Here is a 16,892-nt window from a genome sequence, read left to right as displayed (position 1 = left end):
ATTCTGCAATATAGTGAGTATTAAGCTCCCAGCATCAGTTCCTATGCCTTTACGAAATCCGATCTGCCGGATATCAAGAATATCCTTATCCTCCATCCAACTTAACAAATTCTCTAAAATTATGACGGAGAATATCTTAGTTTCCATATTTATCAGAGAAATCGGTCTATAGTTATTCGGACTCTGACGGTTACCTTTTTTGAAAATTAGTATTACATATGATAATTTCCATGAGTCAGGCATGGTCTGATTCACAATTACATCATTAAAAATCATATGCAAAATATGTGCCCAGAGAGAGTCATTTTGCTTTATCAATACCATCGACAAGTTATTGGGTCCCGGAGTGCCGGAGGCTTTCATTTTTTTTATTACAGATAAAACTTTTGTGATGGATACATCTAGGTTCCACTTATGATTCAATTGATCCATCTTGAAGTCCTCATTACTAGAGCATGCATATAATTTCTCAAAATATTCGCACCACACCATCTCGCTTATGGGATTGGTGTTCAGTTGGATTTGAGTAAGCTCGGTACTGTTAATCAGAGCCCAATAATTTCTCGAGTTGTTTTCTTTCATTGCTTTAAGCATTTTTTCACCATCCCTCTGTAGTACACAGGCCTGGTGATGAATCCTCCAGTTCTTGTATGCTTGTCGCCTCAATCTACATTTCTCAACAAACACTTCTGTAGGTAACTTGAATTTTTGTGTTTTTAGAACTCGGAGGTCCTTATTCAACAATGCTCTTTGTAATTTCATATCAAGATCGAAGGCATGCCTATGAGTTTTTTTCTTTGAAATCCCCACCAATTTAGGGTGCTCAAACTTGGTCATCATTGACTCCAAAAACTCACCAAATTTGTCAACCGAGTAATGAGTCTTTTTAGCCTCCAATGAACAATTCTCAAAATCAAGTTGCATTAGATTATTAAATTTCACTGTCTTTTTCCAGTTCCACTTTATTCTGGAGCCCCTAACATTTACAGTTATTTGAGGACAATATACATTGCTAGTATTACTTTGTTTCTTTATATTCAAATTCATTGATAGCATGGCATGATCGCTTTCAGAGTTAACTTCAACAAGCATATTTGGCATATTACCAATTAGATTTTCACTCGCAAAGATATAATCAATGATAGACGAAGACCCCCGGGCATTCCAGGTCGGTCTCTCATTATACAACTGAGTCAAGCCCCAAGAATAAGCAAAGTTACACCATAGGGCCCCTCTATGCTTTTTATTATTTTTTTCCGTGTTATTAAGCCCCTCTCCACTTAAATTCCAGGCTTTCTCACTGCTTGATTGTACACAATCCGCATTCAAATCACCTGCTAGGATCATTAGGCCATTTGGGGTAGAAATTATCCACTCCTCTATTAGTGTGTTCGAGTCCTGCAGCAAATTTTCAAGTATAGTATCGTCATTTTCTGCATCATTCCAATAGATGTTAATCAACATGAGCTGGATAATACCCTTCTCTGATGCAATTTTAAAGATAGCTGCAAGGCAAGACGTATGTAAATGTATCTCCCTAATCATTGATATTTCATGGTTATTTCTGTATGCAATTGCCAAACCTCCCTTGGGCCGGCCTTTTTTGCCTTTTCGGCCAAACATGCAGAGCATAACAAAACCATCCCATAGCAGAGGACCGCAAGCCCATGTTTCCTGTATTAAGATAAAATCAAATTTCTCTAAAGTCTTACATACTGTTTTATTTTGTACCAAATGCATATGTCCTCTGGAATTCCAGGACACCAGTTTAAATAGGTTGTCATTACTAACTGGATTTTCCCATCCCTTTTAAATGTTCCAGAGTCTCCTTCAGTGAAATCGCCATAGCTCTCCATTCATTTATGTCACTTATAGATAACTGGCCAGCGTCAGCTTGATTTGTCTCGTTTTCAGTCTCTCTTGAACTGTAATTTCGAGATCTTTGTTCCTCGTTTTTCTCTGGTAAATAGTCACTATGGTCCACATATTCGTACGTATCAAAGCCCCTCTTCTGCAGCGCTCCAGCTTCCTTAAGAATCAGAGCCCGCACCATTGATGAAGCAATTACTAAACGTACGAAGTCCATCCTATGCGGGTCGATGAAATCAACCAGTTGGATGTCACATGATGATATAAGAGCTAACTCTGGGATGTCTCGAAATAGACTCCAGACATATGATCTATTAAGGATGGGAGAGTGGCCATCATTAAACACATAATATAGGATCAAACTTGCTTCTGACGGCTGCTCCGTCCTTCGCATTTTAACGTTGTGATTGCTAATCTGGCTTTTCCCTTTCACATAGTTATCGTAATCTAGATCTTGCACTCTCTGTGGGTAAACGAGGTAAAACTTCCCTATCTCTCACCGTACCTCTAAGTTTACTGATAGTACACCCCGGAGCGCTCGCTACATCCTTTAAATTTCCTCCATTAACTTTTCTTGTATCATGAATACTGCTGTCGATAGGAGGATTATTGCCTATATGTAATTTTTCTGTGTTCATTAACTTATCGGCCAAGATTTCCTTTATTAAATCTCTTACATACGCATCAGTCAAAGGCTGATTTCTGCCCTCTAGATCATGATTGTTAGATGGCGAACTGTGTCTTTTTTCCCTTACTTGTGGTAGCGATGTATCATTAGTGCAGTTCAAAATACTCGCCTTGTAATCAGCGATATCTTGTTCGCCATCTGTTGTGCACTTTTGCTCATTAGCTCTGGCTTTCAGTTTAGTCATGTTCTCCACATCCAGATTGTGATTAGGGGGGGCATTTGTGTCTCTTACGGGTATCTTTATAGGCATCTGCGCATCGGGATTCTTGAATAGATCAAAAATATCAAGCATGCCCATTTCCAAATTCCTTAGGTTAGTGTCAATTCTATCAGTAACTATTTTATTTTTCAAAGCGTCAGATAATTTGTTTACTGCGTCGGAATATTCAGATACTTTTGTGTTATTGGTATCCCCCCTCCCAAGACCACCCATCACATTGTGTTCCTCACCCACCCCTTTTTCAGTCGTATTCTTCCCCAGAGTCTCCTTTATATTATTTGCCCGAGGACTCAATGAAGGGACTACTGTCCTAAACCCTTCATTAAGCACCCCGTCTCCATTCGAACCACCCAGTGATACATTCTTTGCCTGTGCAGTTACTCCTTGCTTCAGAATAGTCATATCGGAGTCACCAATATTAGTTTCTCTCAAGAACTTTAATGAAGATACATTAAAGGCTTTTTGAGCACGCGCTTGTTTTTGCCTATTTTTCTTCAATTTTTTTTGGATATCTTAATGTTAAATATGTCTGCAACCTTTATAGGCTCATTCTCAACAACTGGCATTATTAAATCATCCGCCCCCTTAATGTTCATCCCAGTATTATCCACTTCAAATACACTCAGATCTTTCGCCTCAATCACAGTCTTGGGACCACACAGTTGAACATCGCTCAAAGCCTGGGCTCCATTATTTAGGATCTCTGTTTGTTTATCAATTACACCGTTGCTTTTCGTTGCATTTGTCTTTGCCATAATTCCAGCTAACATATTTGGGAAAGCAGTCAAGGCAAGCAGTATTTCTTTCAATATGCCAGTCTGCGACTTTACTTCTCTTAGTATTTCCCCCTGAATACCGTAATTTCCTTCTATCAGTTGCGGGCCTTCAATCCCCCTGCACTCATTCATTACTACTGCAGTCACTCCCGTGCTGCTCGTAGAATTGGGGCATTGCGTAGATGAACCAGGATATATCGATAAACCCAACAAATTCAATTCCTCGGAAGCAAATATGGGGGGTGTATCTAAGAAGGACTCCACGGTCCGCCCATGTGGTGACTCGATCAATTCAGTGCCGCAGGTAGCAGTCCCAACATCGCCTCTCAGTCTCGGCTCCTCATTGAATAGAGACTGAGAGGAGTCCTGGCTAACCACATCCTGCCTTTCCGTACTTAATTTGGCGGATTCATTTTGAGCGCATTCAATTAAGTCCTCATCCGAATCCGAAGAAACGGGAAGCGCTAGTGCAATTGCATGAGCCATGCTCATACGCCTAGTCTTAATAGTATTCGTTGGCATTGTCATATCTTGTTTACCACCGATGAACCTTCTTTTCATTTCTGCACAATTTCAATGAGTAAGTCCCCTCCCACCTCTTAACCACGCACAGAGATTACAATCACACGCCCCTTACAATTGCTTACCTCACACAATAGATAGCTCCGTATAATATCTCCAGTTGATCTGAAAACACAAATCCCACGTTCTTTGAGGGCCACATGAAAGTTTGTATTATCTAATGGAAAATCTCATATATGTACAACCAGTCTGCCCACTGCACAAAGCAGCAAACAGTCAACAGTCGTACTTCGCGTACTTCCCGTGTGCGCGCGCGAGTGCGCTATGCACACGTTTTTCAATTGAGAGGGTGGGCGGGGTCAGGGCGGGCTTCGGAAGCCACAAACCAATCAAAACATCTTAGAGGGAGGTATAGAAAATGAATGTTAGGAACCAACTAAAGCATTTAACTTTGTTAAACTAACAGCTGGAAGTCCATTTAGAGTTAGTACTTTGAGGCACGTAGGGGACAGGCAACTTCCGTGTTGCTTGCATAGACGTCCGCTCCTCGATCAAGCCGCAAGTTCTCCTTCACGGCTCGCAGTGTGCCAACGTTCCAACAGTCAACAGTCGTACTTCGCGTACTTCCCGTGTGCGCGCGCGAGTGCGCTACGCACACGTTTTTCAATTGAGAGGGTGGGCGGGGTCAGGGCGGGCTTCGGAAGCCACAAACCAATCAAAACATCTGTAGAGGGAGGTATAGAAAATGAATGTTAGGAACCAACTAAAGCATTTAACTTTGTTAAACTAACAGCTGGAAGTCCATTTAGAGTTAGTACTTTGAGGCACGTAGGGGACAGGCAACTTCCGTGTTGCTTGCATAGACGTCCGCTCCTCGATCAAGCCGCAAGTTCTCCTTCACGGCTCGCAGTGTGGCAACGTTCCAACAGTCAACAGTCGTACTTCGCGTACTTCCCGTGTGCGCGCGCGAGTGCGCTACGCACACGTTTTTCAATTGAGAGGGTGGGCGGGGTCAGGGCGGGCTTCGGAAGCCACAAACCAATCAAAACATTTTGAGGCACGTAGGGGACAGGCAATTTCCGTGTTGCTTGCATAGACGTCCGCTCCTCGATCAAGCCGCAAGTTCTCCTTCACGGCTCGCAGTGTGCCAACGTTCCAACAGTCAACAGTCGTACTTCGCGTACTTCCCGTGACCATTAAATTCACATTGCATACTTTCATGTGCACACTCACCTCCATCTGAAGTGGTTGCCACGCCATGCTCCATTGTCCCGACTCCCTGTATGGATTCCACTCCAATGAGGTTGGCACAGGTCTCTTCCCATTCCTTCAATTTAATAGGGGAATCAGATCCACGTGATGTGGCAATGTTGTAGTTTGCAGATAGGATACTTCTAACATGTAGGTGGAGATCATCCCACCGCTTTCTGCACTCACGCACATTGCGGGTGGTGGTGCCCACAGCACTGACTTTCAACGCAACATCAGCCCAGATTGCCTTCTTTCTGATTAGTGTCTCCCGACGCATGTCGCTGGCAAAGACCACGGCAGCATTGGCAGCAAGGGTCTGGGTTAGCATCATTAGCTCCTCCGTTGTGAGTTTTTCCTTCCTGTGCCAGCTCGGTAGTTTATTTACAGCCTTAGGCATGTCGAGGATGTCCCTGTGGATTTCCTATTGCACACTACTCAGAACAGGTCCAGGGGGCAGAGGATGGCAATGGATTGAGTTTATAAAGATGGCCGCCGTGCTCTTTCCCGTTCCTGTGCGATGGCGCTATTTCCGGTTCTGCTATTTAACAGTCACCGCTAATAGCGGTGACCGCTGTTTGCATGTAGCGTGAGGGCGGAGGTGCTATCTGCACTTTTGTGGAAGCCGGTAAGGGACTTTTTGGGGACTTTAGCGGCATGGCGGTGGGGTCATTACCGGCATGGTGCAATGCTCGTGTCCGCGTACTATTAGCGCCCTCTTGCGAGGGCAGACACGTTAATAGCGCCATGCCAGTAATTTGCGATTTTTACCGCACAACGTGTAATGAGGCTCATTGTCTGGCAGAAACTTGGACCATTTTCATCCTGGAAAAGAGTACTAAAATCCTATTAAGAGATAGAAAACACAGCCACAAAAGATCCCAGAAGACAAGACATTTAAAAAAAACAATTTAATTGACACATAGTACCCAAACAGAAATACTGCTTTGGAAAACATGTGTCTGTATGACATTGCCCAAAACTACACCTACAAAAACAATGGCAAACCAAATGACACAACTGGCAAATACTCAGTTTCAACTTGTGAAGGAAGCATAGTAAAACTCACCAAACCCAGTCTAATCTATATAAATAAAAATGTAAATGTTCCTTTGTTCAAAATCTTAAATCTCCAAAATGTCTTCACTGATTGCTTTGAAATTTCGACGCACGTGTTTTTGTATATCTACTATATGTAGATGTCACACCTGTGACAGGTCAAAACATGCTTTTTCTGAAAAACAGCACCATCTGTTGGACATAAAAGCAACACATGCTATACTAAACATTTTACTGCAAAACAGCGCCATCTGTTAGACGTAAAAGCAACACACGCTGACTCAAATACGTGCTGAGGAAGCAGCAGAGCGACGTGCAGCCAGACTTTAGGATGCACGGTTGTGAGCAAGGCAATTGCGTTCTGCAGCTTCAGATCTGCTTCGAACGCGACAAGCTGAGAGTAGCTGAAAGACATCAACGAGAAACAGCAGATCAGCGTCAAACATGACTCGGTGCTCAGCAATCACGCGATTACAATCACCTTGAATTCGATACAACCTAGCTGATAATTATAGTTTGAGCCGACATGTTCTTATCGGCACCATGACTGAAGTGTGTCCTTATTGCAAGGCTCTGAAATTTAATGGAGAAACGAAAGGAATGTGTTGCACCGCCAGGAAAATTAACCTGCCTCAACTTGGAGAACTGCCAGAGCCATTGTGAAATGAAACATATTAGAAACGTGCACTTTCTCTTTTCTTTCTTTTCCATTTAACCAGACTAAGCCACAGCAACACGTGGCCGGGGACAGCTAGTTTATCATATAAATCTCCACAACATAGAGAACTATATTACATGGCCCTACTACTACCTTTGCAACCTTGCAGAAAAAAAAAATTATTAGGTGACTATGACTCATTTGAAGCTGCATTCAAATCAAATAAAAGCAGTATAAAAAATTAAAATTACGTACAATAGAAACAAATGTTGGACAATGAACACCAACAAGAGGAAGACATTGAAGCTCAACTAGATAGACACACCTGTGGGCAGTGAACGCTCCCTTACAGGAAGCTAAGAACCACTTGGAGAACCACTCATTCTAAATGAAGCAGAAATAGCCATCACTGAAGTACAACATACCATGTATCAATATAAACAATATGTGGAATACTTGTCAGTGCTCGAATCACAGCTAAATAATGAACAACTCACCATTTATCGAGAAATCACTCAAGAAATTGAACATGGTTTTAAACATGAAACTAAAACTTGTAGCTGTAAAAATTATATATCTATGCTCCTGTATGCAAGTGGTGAAGCTGGTTTTGGTAAAACACTCATAATTAAAATAATCAGCACATTTCTACAAAACTTATCAAACAACAACATTTTGGCTGTAGTAACAGCCCCGGCAGGCTTAGCTGCATACAACATAGGAGGTGTGACTTTACACCGACTACTGCTCATCCCTGTAGAACACCAAAACAAATTGGAATACTACAAATAATAAGCAGAAGCTGATAATGAAGTACACAGAATTCTAAAACAAATGAAAGTGCTCTGGATAGTAAGCATGGTTTCCATTAGGACACAAACAATGTGGCAATACCCTCGGCAGCATTGGAAATGTAAATCTCTGGTAACATTTTCACTACAGAGAACTAACTCAAAACATGCTTCAGTCTGCATACCTCACCTATGCTAACACTTTAAGAAGCATTAGAATAGGTCTGCTTACTAATGCAAAATCTTAAATAGTAGACTAATCCATGAGCTATATGGACAAAACCCATCTTCTCCTGATGTCATGGAACAATTAACTCAACAACATCTAAAATGTATGTCCTTAATGCCAACCCAGCACAGTTGTATCAATTCAATGAGACAATGTTGAAAAAAGAAATGCAACCCATGCTGCATATCAGCTCCACAGACAAACTAGAAGTGCACGGCATGACACTTCCTAAGTGTCAAAAAGCAACATCACGACTAAATAGCTTAGAAAAATGTATCTGCAACACAGCTGGATTGGAGAAAATATTGACGTTGTGTCTAAACTGTAGAGTAATTCTAAAACGTAACCTTGACATTGAACAAGGTTTAGTCATTGGAGCAATTGGTACATTTGTTGCCTTCCAAATATATCCACATGACGACAACATTCAGTTTATCAACATCCACTTTGACAAACTTGCAGCAGTTAAACAAATTTGCTGGACAATAGCACGTTTCCTTCTTTTCAAAGACATGTACAAACGCAGAGAGCAATTTTCTCTATCTCTTGCATATGTTGTCACTATTCAAAATCACAAGGTGTAACCCTAGACCAAGCATTGATTGACATTGTCAGCAGTCTTTAAATAAGGTATGAGTTACGTAGCACTTTCACATCTGCGTACACTTAATGGTCTATTCCTACATAATTTTTATGAAAAGTCAACGCTGACATTCCTTGCATCCTGGAATACAACAGGCTATGGGCGCTATATGCCCCCTATGTATATATGTACCTTCTACCTCAAAAAATAAACCTTTAAAAAGACAAGTAATTCAACAGAAGTTATAGCAGATCTCCACAAAATGTTCTTGCACAAAGTTAACTGCACGGCTATCAAAAAAGAAAGAGACAAATGTCTCTTCTCCAGAGAGATGTGCAGGCTCATCAAACAATCCACAAACAGAACTCTCTCTTCCATTTATATTCCGCAACACAACTGGAGTAAATTGATATGCTAATGTGACAATGAATCTTCACATTCAGTTGCCACCAATTGTTCACAACATTTACTTAAACGGCTGGGACAAGTTGTGTTTGCAAATGTTCGCCCTTATCAGAAATGCCACAAATAATCCTGACAACACTTACAGTGTATTAGGTATAAGGCAAGAATTAATGTGTACAGTTGTAAATGTTGAAGTGGTTGAAGATGTATATTTGGGTGTAGTAAATGTTAGTGATGTTGGTTTATGTATATAATTTAGTTGTTAGAAGGGTACAGAATGTTCTTTTATCCCCATTGTTTCTAGGTTTTGTTGATGCTACCTGTTGTCTGTGGAATTGTACACTGTCAGTGGACTCCTGTGCTGGTACACTGCAGGTAAGTGTGAGTTTTAGGTGTATTCATTAAAAATAGGTATAAAGAACTTGCAGGAAATTAGGGTGCACTGGTAAAAACGTATGAAATTCTGTGAAAACAGTTTGTTAAAGGCACTGTATGGTTAAGTTGCACTAATAAAAACCTATGCAATTCAGAGAAAAAACATTGTTAAATGGACAATATGGTTACAAGTAAAATTGAAAAACCCCAGAAATTCACCAGTTTTGGTAAGCTAAGCAACCAAAACTCACACCACCACTGTGCACTGCTAAGACTAACACCCAAAACATCAAAGATGACATCATAAATGGCATAATTGATGAATTTGGATGAAAAGTCACTATAAGGGGTTCTGTTCACAATGTTCGTAGGAACATACAAAGGGTAATCAGTAGACGTCTCATGAACTAATCCACGTATCAAAATATGTACTTATTTCATGTGAAACATTAGATTAAAGTAAAGTACCAAATGTACGGAATGAAATCAGGAACTTGCCATTAAAAATAGATGAATTTAGCAATGACTTTAAATAACTTTATGTTAAAAATCACATCATTAGTCATCTTGACTATCACTGCCCTACTTGTTCCTGCACCCCTCAACTTTTCACAAATTTCCAAGGCCTAGTTTAAACTCTTGGATCCATAGACAGGATAAAGGTTAGTGAATGGTTCCTCTGAAGGGACCCACTCATTACTTTTAGTAATTCTCAATCTGGCAAAGATCCTGAGCGGTTCTGAATTTGAGAGCTGCAGGAAAACTTTGTCTCTGTAGCAATAGCATCCATAGTGGCCATCCCTCTTCCCCAGGGGCCTCCACTACTACCACCACCACTTAGAGGGCCTGGACAGAGGAACAGGTACACTGATGCAGAGGAGCAGAGGAAGACAAAGATGAGGTACCTATGTGCAGCACCCGTAATGAATCATGGGTGTGGCAGTTTTTTAACTCTGTATCACAGGTCTCAAAGGCTCGGGCTGCCTGTGTTAAATCCAGACAACATGGGCAGTACTCCTTTGGTACTACCTCTATGTGCTGCCACACCTGCTCAAACTACCTGGGTCTCTGGCAAAGGCTGTTCTTTTCTCAGGGAGTACACTTACCTCTTCTACCCCATCTTCCTCAACTGCTCCTCCACCTTACCTCCATGACTCTCCTTCCAGAAAACACAATAAAAAATACACACACAAACTGTTCCATTGGGAGCCACTGTTCATTGTAATCTTAGATACTCCATCTACATTTTTCTGTAAAGTAGTTAGACTCATTTTTGTTCTATGCTGATGGAAATAACAGAGGTTGTATACTAGAGAAAAAGACAAGAGGACAGAAAAAAATGCCTGTCCCAAATACTTTTCTCTAGCATACAATAACTTCCTAAGCATCTTTTCTAGCCAATTTGGTCTGTGGCCAGTATAATGGAGAATTACAGGGGCATGCAGAGGAATTTAAACTCAATTTACTTCATTTGTTCCAGAATCGTGGCCCTTAAAAGAACCTTTTTTATGCTTTGTTTTTTGGGGCTTTTAAATACTATACTAACAAATACTCTACCATGTTTAGTTGTTTTACAAAAACTGCTTAAAACATTTTTGCAGTTTTTGTTTTGTATGTACTACAGCTACTAACAAATACTACATATTGTACATCTGCTGCTTTCGTTTTCTTCACAAAAACTGTTTCAAGGTATTCTTGTTGAATGTAATCCATCACTTCAAGAAAAAAAAACATATTTTCATTCTGGAAAGATGCCATTCCTACATCTTGTAAAAAAGCACATACAGCTTTATTTACATTCCAACTGGCTGTTTTAATTTATGGATGAAACAAGTTAGAGCGTTTCCACATTTGCCTTGAGTTATTCATGAAAAAATAACCTTCAAAGATGGAAACATTTCCATTAGCTTTTTAAACGTATCCTTCATGACGAACTGTAAGGATTTTCCAGTCACATAGCGCAAACTGTTGCCTCCACAATGTACTATAATGATGTCTGAATGTTTAAACTGAACCATATTCTCACACAAAGGTAAGAATTCCGCCCACTTCAATACTCTCACTCCATACCAAGAAACATCAAATTCTTCTAATACAAGTTGAAAGAGATTCCACACTGCTCCATGTACACCTTTAACCAATGGATCCAGGAATTTCCCACCATTCACACACTCTGCTTCTTCATAGCCATAGCCATCTTCACTTGACACAAGAAAGAAAACAATTTGTACCCTGTGTTCCTGTATATTTTATCTCCTCCTCCACAACCACAAAACCTGATTGCATAATCCACCAATTGTCTGCTGTCTCTGCAGTCCTCTTTCCATGCCAGGCATCCTTAAAAGACCTTCGTGACACGTGCGAGTCTGCAGATTACCACGGTGTTAGCTGACTTCTTGGGCAATGAGAGGGAGTGGGGAGTTGTAAACTCAATTTGCATTTTTTATTCTACAACAGTAGCTCTTAAAAGAGTCTTTTTTGGGGGGTTTTGGGGTTTGTTTTAAAAGACATTTTATTTATTTTTTTTTGGTTTTATGTACTATACTAACAAATACTGTATTGTACTTATTTGTTTTTTTATAATGTCTACAAAAATGCTTCAAACTTTTTTGTGTTTTTCATTTTTATGTCCTACACCTACTAACAGATGCTTACTATTTACTCCACATGTTCACTTTTCATTTTTTCACAAACCTGTTCAAGGCGCTTTGAACAGTGGAAAGAAAAATCTAATTTCCAACATATGTCAAATGAACTGCATCGCTATGACAAATGTTCACACCATCACATTATATGTTCCCATTGTTAAAAGATGCCATCATTCCTACACCTGGTAATAAGGCCGCCCAGTTTAACCCACAAACTGCATACCAGGAAACTTCCATTTCTTCCAATCCAACATTAGCAGAGATGCGATTGTGCTCAGTGTACACCTTCAATGAATGGATCCATGAATCTCCCAGCATCAAAACTCTCTGCTTTTTCATAACTATAGCCATCCTTCCACCACTTCACTTCACACAAGAAAGAAAATACTTGCTACCCTCTGCTCCTTTACACTACAACTCCTCCTCCAAAACCACGCAACCTCATTGGCTAATCCACGATTTCCGCAGTCCTATTTCCATGCCAGGTATTCATAAAAGACCCAGACGGCACGTGCAAGTCTGCAGACTATTGCGGATGTCCCTGGATGCTGTAATACACGGGAGCCCTTCTACACTTTTACTTTTATGTTTGTAACACTCCCACATTGGCTACTTTCAAACAGTCACACATCCATCCAGCAATCACATCCAAAAACTCTACATGTAAACCTGTCATCTCAGTTCAACACTTCAGAGGTACACTTGCACTCTCAGAGCACATGTTTTCTGTCATTCAAAGCCTCCTACATCAGAAACTACTGGGAAACTCTCCAAGATTTCTATTTGCAGATTCAACAATATCTACATCTAACGAGACATAGCACAGGTATACTTATATTTTTGAAAGTATTTGTTTTCAACACCTGTATGAATATATATATACATGATTGCTGCCACTTACCCTGGAATAAGCATCTCAATAATCATATTCTCTTTTTTCCAATTCCTATCAAATGGTATATATTGCAGCATCCTGCACCTGGTTACATCAAGTGGCAGTTACTTACATGTACTGCCAATATATTGGACTTCCACACACCAACTGCCACTTAACAGCGTTCTACAAATCATTTGCAACTGCATTTCTCTTACTTGTAGACAAAGTTACGAACAGTGCTTCTGTAAATGAACATATGCATGTTTTAACTTTTCAACAAAATGCTTGCTCCTGAAATTAAACATTTTTAAAAGAACAGCATTTTCCTTGCATATAAATGTCATACGTTCCAACCTTTCTCATCACATCCCTTATTGCGCCAATATTCTCCACCTGCTCACACATATGTGTTTATTGCTAATGTGTCTATATAGAACACTTGTCCTTACATACAAAATACTATTTTCCAACCACTTCTATAAGACACCATATACTAACAACATACACAACTCCAACAACAAACTGCAACTGCATGACCACTAGGCCACAATTTCCCTACTCTTTAAAAACACTGCAACACATTACAAATACATTTTTTTAATGATTTGTGTTCTTTGTACAAAAATGTACATTTACACAATCACATACGAAATATATTTGACCTAGACACATTAAAACAATACACAATATAAGTAATAGGGGAAGGGACACATATGAATCACATAGTTATTTACATGACTTTGGGGACGTATTCATTTGGTCCGCAATTCTATTAAAAAAACAAATAAATCAATTAAAGTTTGTATACTTTGATTAAGTCTAGGATTTCTTTCTAGGTCACTTTGTCAATTTCCAAAAAGATTTCTATTACTGTTTTAATCAGTGGTATTAGTAGTGATAGATGAAAGCTCATCATACGTCTATGCCATAAATCATCTGTCAAAACTGCTGACATTGAATGAATGAACCAATCAAAGCTGCACCTCCTTATATTGTGAAATGCGGGACATACCATCACCAGATGAAACAGTGACTCAATAGAGTCTGATCCACACATTCTGAAGGTACGCAGTTTCCTTGAAACTCCTACCTTAGAGCCCAAGACTTCTAATGTGGCAAGGTAGTTCAGCCTACATTTTAAATGCCAGTCACGATATCTGAGACACTGAAACCTTTCTAGGTACACTTTTAACTGATTTGCTGGTAAGTGGAAAGGTTCCTTCCCCTCATACAGATTTAAGCATCCAAGATCTGACAGGTCCATAGATCTATCCCATCTTTTAATGTTATTCTTAAAGACCGCTTCAGATTCTCATCCATTTAGGTGAACCATTATGCAAAACTTATCACATCTTTCCCTTAGTTTTTTCAAAAAATGGTTTGTGTCCTGTATCAGTAGGGCATTTAAATAGAACCCGATTGAGCTCTTGCCCACTCTTTCTATGGTGTCAACCAAGGATATACTCCTACTGAGATCACCAAGATGTGAAAACTAATTCCAATCTGATGATGCTTATTGGCACTGAAGTCTCAAGACCCAAAACATGTTTCAAGATTTTCCCTTCACATACATCAAAAAACGTCCTGTCTATAATATTCATCAATTCACACCCATACAGGACTAGTGGGATACTTTTACTCTTTAAAGCTCTTTAAAGCTCAATCAGTGGAACCAGCGAATAAAGACACAGTTTACATTTTGTCATATTCAGCATTGACATACAAAGTGTGATCTTTTCTTCTATTCTAGCTACTTGTTTTTTGCATTGGTTTTTGACTGCGATCTCAAAACTTAACAAGCAAATCAAGTCAACTCGCTGTTTTGTGACATTGTTCAACTTTCAGGAGTACTCCTTACTTTCTTTTGGTGGTACTGAACATAACATAGGATTTGTCAATGTTAATTTGCAAAGGATTTTCTTTGAAATAGCTTTCCACCTGATAAATTGCTGTTGGAAGCCTTCCGGGGTGTAATCTATTAGCAAGATGTCATCAGCAAATGTTGGCACAAACCATCCCCACTCCTCGCTGTTGTCCCACAAATTCGCCAAATACAGATTAAATAGAATGGGGGCCAACACAACCCCTGTCTCACTCCTTTTTTCAACTTTATTTTCCTGGACAATTCTCCTAGTGTGTTTAACCTGACACTGGCAGCATTGTCTGAGTAAAGCAGCTGTATCATACCTAGGAGGGATGGGTCTATCCACCACTTTGACAGCTTTGCCCATAACCTCGAGATGTCAACGTTGTCAAACACAGAGGACAAATCGATCATCACGATGTATAAGGTACGCTCGGAATATGATCCTACATCTGACAAACACACCTTCAAGGCGAGACCCCCTCAGTACTATGCCCACACCCGTTCTGTAGCGGGCTTACTCGATAACTTTTTTCTGCCCATGCCGTAAGATCCTTTAGCACTATGTTTGCAAAGACTTTAGAGGATGTGTTTAGTAATGAGATTGATCTATAATTGGATGGTTGGGTTCTGCTCCCATTTTTGAAAATTGTGACATGAGAATGAGAACAGGACGTTGCGCAGATGTTCTCTTGGGTTCCATGAGTGAATAAATTAAACAGGATGTCAACCCAAAGTACCGGGTTGTCCTTAAAAATGCCATTGATTATCCCATCCTCCACACGTCTATCCCCCAGCCAGGCAGTCAGACGGTGGCCCAGTCCAGACAGCAAGGGAGTAAGTTCGCTCTCAAATTCTTTAGTTTACCGATTATGATCTTGGTATCCATTCGGTCGAAAGTGGTCGATTGAGAAAGAACAATGGTCATGTGTGGTATCGGTGGGCCTGTGCCATCACTGTTAACATCGTATTTGGTCAAAAGATATTCTACCCATGCCTCCTCACTAACCCCAGTGGCCTGGGCAACTACCTGTGACTTGTTTTTGTTGTTGAGCATCCACCAAATGGCTTGTGTGTTCTGTTTCAAGGTTTTGTGTAACAACTCCTGATTATTCCTAATATATTTTTGTATGTTATATAATTTACACCTGTTTCTGTAACACTGTTTTAAGATCCTTTTTTATCTGGTTTGAGCAGCTTCCTGATTTCTTTCTGCATTGTGCCTTTATGACTTTGAATCTCGCTATCGTATTTTTCTCTGGTGGGATGACAAGGCAAGAGTAGTCGATTAAGCAGCCATTTCTCTCTCGGTTTCTTGAGTCTGGCTATTAATTTGGGAAGTTTTCTGGGAGGGATTGAGCACATTTTTCTTGACTGCTCAATGTATTCCACCACTCTAATAGCTCTGAGTTCACTTCTTTTGGGTAGGAACAGTACCGGCCTACCTTGTTTTCTGAGTTATTGGAGAATGATTTATTTGACATTGGCTCACTTCCAAACTGGAATCCTCCTATAGCCAGAACATTTGCAGCATTGAGTGATCTCTGGTCTTCGTTTTCATGATTTCCAGAGATCCTACTTGCTCATTTTTAATAAAGATGTAATCAATAACAGAGGCAGCACATACATTGGACCACATTGGTGTGTCTTTGAGAAGCCCTCCATTTAATAAGTTAGTTTGGGTGAAAGCCCACCTTGAGAGAAATCTTGACAAGAACCCTCCCAGGTTGGATTTCCCAACTATCTGTGTTCTTGGTAAAATTCTTCTATCCTCTTCCAAATCATCCCAGTCAGAATCTGTGACTAGGCACTGAAATTGTAATCCCCTGCTATAACAATACGGCCTTGTGGATTGTGAATATGCATAGAGATTAAAATGTTTTCAGTTTTGTTCAAGACAAGCTCATGAGTAGTATTCAGTTGGTTAAAATAAATGCTGATCATCAGGACTAAAGGAGCACAAGGGATTACACTTGTGTCTGTGGTCATCATGGCCAATATCGCATCACAATTTGTGGTGATTTCAGTCACTGTCAGGGCGTTTGTTGCCCTTACCGCTGTTAGAACCCCTGCGATTGTC

The sequence above is a fragment of the Ambystoma mexicanum genome, chromosome 4q (assembly GCF_040938575.1).
Source record: "Ambystoma mexicanum isolate Mex_15411 chromosome 4q, UKY_AmexF1_1, whole genome shotgun sequence".
Lineage (NCBI taxonomy): Eukaryota > Metazoa > Chordata > Amphibia > Caudata > Ambystomatidae > Ambystoma > Ambystoma mexicanum.
The sequence above is the reverse complement of the archived record's forward strand: the minus strand, read 5'-3'. Positions refer to the sequence as shown.